A 5594-nucleotide genomic window follows, 5' to 3' on the forward strand; every position below is an offset into this window, starting at 1 on the left:
AACTTACTGATGACAGACAGTGTGCAACTGTGGAATAATAAATCTAAAAGGAAAATAATTTGGCCTGTTACCATGTTTGTCACAATTGGGCTGAAAAATGAGCCGTTATCTACGGTTCCGCGAGCATCTAAGCAAATTAAGTTACTACTATCAGACTGTATCTCTGAATAACAGTAAGTAGCTCATCATGCATGCATGCTGATCACTTAATCGGACCTACCTTTGTCGCCAATTAGGTGGTGAGTTGGATCCACAATACCTTCACCAGCAGGCATTTCATCGGTTACAACTTCAATCACGTCTTTCTTGAAGATTTCTGCATGCGATGTTTCTACTCTCTGGAAACACTATTTGAGTATGGGTGTAAGGTGGATTGGCAAGTCCCTTCATAGAAATTTAATGGTGAATAAACCTGAATGTGACAGGGGATCTTAGCACACTTCAAGAATTTTCAAGCCTCATCAGGAGCATGGTCAGGCAATATAAAATGTCTAGAAAATAATACACTTTTCCAAAATATTGCAAGATGCCTTGTTGCGGGAACTCTTGTTACAGCTTCAAGAAATAAATGTTGAAGCAGTTATGAGAGTTTTTCTGACTTGAGAAGCCCTTCAACATTAGAAGGGGCCTGGCACCATGAGGGGGCATCAAGAGGGAGTGGCCCATTTTGCGATGAATTTTTGCTACATTGCTGTCACAGGGGAGGGAGAGAGAGAGGGAGAGAGAGAGAGAGAGAGAGAGAGAGAGAGAGTTAATACAAACTGACTGGAAGTAGCAAATGAGCATTACGCAAGCTCTTGCATTTTATTAGAACCTAGGTTAGCGCATAAACCGGTCGACCGTAGAGATAGTAGTGCAATCTCAATCTCTCAGATAGTAGCGCTGACAGCTGACTACTGAGATAATCTTACTTGCCACGCCACCACATCCTTATATAAGCTACTGTTACACAAAAATGCCAAATCAGAGCTAACAAAGGGCATATTCATAGTGCAGTGCCACTTTCTACATTCCCTCGCTCATAGTCAGTAAAAGGTTTTCAACAATTGATCTTGGCTCCACTTTTACTCTAGCTTGTCATTGCCGAACAATACAAGACTTGAGCTGCAGGTGGTTCTTGCCTACTTTCACAGTTTTGTACAGCTAAATGCCTAAAGCAGATGGTTCTCAATACAAAATGCAGGCAACGGTGCAAATATGATCTAATTCAGGCAAGCAGTCAGAAGATTTCCGTAGCAAATTGTACAAGTAGCAGGAAGAAACAAATAAAATGTAAATAAAGAATAGCTTACCTTCAGTACATGATTTTTCCTAAGAAGGAAGGCGAGATGAACACAATATGTATACTCAGTAGCCCGGCCTGATGAGTTAAGAACCTAACAAAAACAGCAGAAAAACACATTGGAGTCGCAAATCATCTATTGTAGGCCATGAATCCAACATTTGAATGATCTGTCGAGGATAATGACAATAACAGAAACAACATACATTAGGGCTAATTAGTTTACCCAATCCAATACACTCAAGTAATTGTAAAAAATCCTACTTGTCACATAGTAGTGTCATACAACAAACTTCAGAATTTAGCACATCTCTGAAATCAAGACAAAGTCTCATAACCTAAAATCGTTTCAGTCTCATTATTCATGGATGAACACTTCTATAGCATTGACGATTAGTACAATATTGAGTACCTGTCAGATAGTAGTGTCGTAGAACAAATGGTTGTCGTCTTTCCAATCACACGTATGAGTAAATTGCTTGAGAGATACAGTATATTGCTTGCTCTGAAACAAAAGGGAAACCATATAGCATACAGTCAGTTGCTTTATCTGAAACACAAGGGAAACCAAAAAGAAATCAATCTGAAAGCTTTACTGCTTGAATAATCTTGAGAACATGAGGAGCCTTTAGTGTGAAGATCCTTCGCAAGGGCCACTGAAACATATAAAGATCATCAGCGCATCTAGTACCGGCGCAAAACATTCTCATATGAAATACTCTAAATCTTACATGCTGCATTTCTTCAATACAGTAATTGGTCCACTTATCAACATCAATTGTATCGAATTGGTACTTCAGATCCGGTAGATTTTCCTCATTGACTGTACTTGCTAATGCTTGAACAGGCAATGATGCAATACTGTAAGAAACCAAATGTGAGTACACCACAAATAATTATCGGTACTTGACAAATTAGCACATGTTACAGTCTTATCTTGCGGCGGCCTTAAGTACTCCCTCCGTTCCACAATGTAGCGCATATAGATTTTTCTAAAAGTCAAACTTTATAAACTTTGACCAAGTTTGTAGAGAAAATCATATACATCTAGAATACCAAATACGTGTGCTTAGATACATCACAACACATACTTTCATATTATATACATTTGGTATTGTAGATATAAATAGTTTTCTCTGTAAACTTGGTCAAAGTTTATAAAGTTTGACTTTGTAGAAAATCTATATGCGCTACATTATGGAACGGAGGGAGTATTGCAAATTTTGAACAAACAGACCTAGCTCTAAGAATTCAAAATAAAATTAAAACATCATGGAGTTAGAAAATATTAATAGGTAGTGATGAATATAGTTCATACCTGATCAAAGTTCGCCGGCTTGGTGACTCTTCTTCAACGTGGCAGCGGCGGGTGGCAGCGGCGGCGGCCCGTGCTCACATCCATGGGTCAGCAGAGGAGAGTGGCAGGCGGCCACGGCGGCCCGCGCTTGTGTTAGTGGGGCGGTAGAAGTGAAGTGGATGGCGGCCACGGAGACCCTCGCTGGCATCCGTGGGCAAGCAGAGGAGAACAGTAGGCGGCGACGGCGGCCCATGCCCGCGTCCATGGGGCAGCAGAGGAGAGCGGTAGGCGGCAACAGTGGCCCATGCTCGCGTCCATGGGGCAGTAGAGTAGGAGCAGATGGCGGCGACTGAAATCCGCGCTCGTGGGGCAGTAGAAGAGGAGCGGATGGCGGCGACTGAAATCCGCGTTCGTGGAGCAGTAGAAGAGGAGCGGGCAGCGGCGACGGCGATCCGCGCTCGCGCCCATCTGGCAACAGAGGAGGAGCGGCGGGCGGCGGGTGGCGGCTTCGATCCGCGCTCGCGTCCGTGGGGTGCAGAGGAGTAGCGGCAAGGCGTTGGGACGACAAAGAGAAAATCACGGATCAAGCGATGGTAATCCCCGCTAATCACGGACGCGGGACTGATATTTCTGTGTTGGTGGATGGATGGTGGAGGTGGAGCACGGTCAATCACGGGATTTTGCTAAGTGCACACAGTAGAGGTATTAGATGAATCATGGCCGTTAGATTAAGATTGTGGAACTAATTGTGTGGTGTTGATTGGTTCATGTGTTTTGTGGGACTAATTACTGGCTGCACGTAGGAATGTTTTTGTTTGATTGTTTAATAGTATAGTAGAGACAAGGTAGCCCGATCTTCCGATGCAGAAGCATCGAATTTTGTTGGAGGATATTTTAACGACCCGTCTGCACTAAACACTAGACTCCACCTTAGCAATGATAAACCAACTATAGTACTACCTGCGTCCGGGTTTATTGGTCCTCATTGTATTTCGTGTTAAATTTTGACCATAGATTAAACTAACAAAATGTTCAGGCATGTCACCAAACATTATATTTTTAAAAACTATGTTCAAATACGAATGCAATGAGATAATTTTTCTTGACATGCATTAACATTTTGTTAGTTAAATCTTTAGTTCAAATTTGGCACAAACTACAAAGGGGACCTATAAACTAGGACGGAGGTAGTATAGTTATTGATGGTGTTGGAAACAAAGTCAACATGATCATGAAGATCAATCCCTGCATGCAACCAAGTGTTGGATTCTCTTTTTTTTCAAGAAAACTTTCGATCTATCCATCAACTGTCAATGTACTGCAAAGAGAACTAGAAATAAAATTTACATCCAGGCCTAGCGACGACTATAAACATTGAAGCGGGCCGAAGTAGCGCCGCCATTATCGCCCGTCCATGGTCGGAGACACTCGGAAAATTCGTTGTGCTAAGTCCCCATAAAAACAGCGCACTAGAATAGCAATCGTCGCTGATGAGGAGAATCATAGATCGCAAGGATCCAACCTGCAGAGACCAAGGTTTTGGATTCCAAATGGACGGATTTTCTTGTGGAGGGGCGAGATTCTCGGTTACCACGGTTACCGAGAAATACCGAATATATTTCAAACAAAATTTGTTATTGAATTTTGAATTCAAATTCTTTTAGCCTCGATATAGATAGTACTTGAATCGCTAGTGTCTCAGTGGCATGTCTACACGCGCTAGACAAAGAGACCTGAGTTCGACTCCTTGGGTCCTTCTTTTTTACATATTTTGAAAAATAAACAAAAAATGGTTATGCGCAAAAAGGAGTACTCGAACCTGAGTCATCTTCATGACAGAAATACATGGTTACAACGGCGCCACAGCTATCTCTGGTTATAATCTTGAGATGTTACTTTATTTAAGTACAGATTGGAGGTAAGTTTTTTAAAAAATTCAGGATTTTTTGCTCGGGATATGGCTTTCTCGTGGGCGGCGAGAAACCCGGTAACCGTTTTTCTCAAGCGGTACCAAAAAACCATGGCAGGGACACAAACATAGAGCATGCTTGGATACGTTTTAGTCCCATGACTAAAAGTAGTGGGACTAAAACTTGCTAGTCTCATCCATGCTTGGATCCAAGTACTAAAGAGACTAAAATCTAGTTATTGAGCATTTATTATCCTCCAAACCCTCCAATCCAGAACTAAGGATAGGAATTAAATGAGGAGAGAGAGAGCTAATACATATTTTAGTAGGTTTCCCATGACTAAAAGATTTTAGCCTCAAGACTAGTCCTAGCCTCTCTTTAGTCAGGGGTGCTTGGAACTTTAGCCTCTAAAAGAGACTATTTTTAGTCAGACTAAAAATAGTCCCTTGTATCCAAGCACCCTCATAGACGAACGAAGACTGAATCCAGGCAGATCCACCGAAGACACACCTTCCCACGCCTTCCTACGATGCTCGAAGCATCACCGCGACTAGGGCTAGACGGAAAGAATCTTATTTCATCTTCTACATGACAGAAATACATGGTTAGAACGACGCCACAGCTATCTCTGGTTATAATCTTGAGATGTTACTTTATTTAAGTACAGATTGGAGGTAAGTTTTTTAAAAAATTCAGGATTTTTTGCTCGGGATATGGCTTTCTCGTGGGCGGCGAGAAACCCGGTAACCGTTTTTCTCGAGCGGTACCAAAAAACCATGGTAGGGACACAAACATAGACAAACGAAGACTGAATCCAGGCAGATCCACCGAAGACACACCTCCCCACGCCCTCCTACGATGCTTGAAGCATCACCGCGACTAGGGCTAGACGGAAAGAATCTTATTCCATCTTCAAGAAGCTGACACCACCTTGTCTTCTTGAGCATGACACAAACTGTAAAAAAAGCTAATGTTGGATTTGACCCCCCCCCCTCCTCCTCCTTGGGCTGGCCAAATCCCCCTTTGTCACTCCTTAAATACCCACCTTAGGACATTGTTTTTAGGGTTTGGGTTTTGTTTGATTGAGTTTAGCCGTTTGCTACTC

At 42.4% G+C, this 5594-nt stretch overlaps 1 long non-coding RNA gene across 1 annotated transcript; it reads right to left on the reverse strand.

The window, feature by feature from the left end:
* Window positions 1-961: 961 nt before the first annotated feature.
* Window positions 962-2649, reverse strand: LOC119282087. The gene is made up of 5 exons (XR_005138628.1): window positions 2601-2649; window positions 2014-2143; window positions 1879-1938; window positions 1695-1787; window positions 962-1452 (listed from the first exon to the last, which is right to left on the reverse strand). It is a non-coding gene; the product is annotated as an uncharacterized LOC119282087 (long non-coding RNA).
* Window positions 2650-5594: the final 2945 nt, after the last annotated feature.

Source organism: Triticum dicoccoides, chromosome 3B, assembly GCF_002162155.2.
Source record: "Triticum dicoccoides isolate Atlit2015 ecotype Zavitan chromosome 3B, WEW_v2.0, whole genome shotgun sequence".
In the NCBI taxonomy this organism is placed as follows: domain Eukaryota; kingdom Viridiplantae; phylum Streptophyta; class Magnoliopsida; order Poales; family Poaceae; genus Triticum; species Triticum dicoccoides.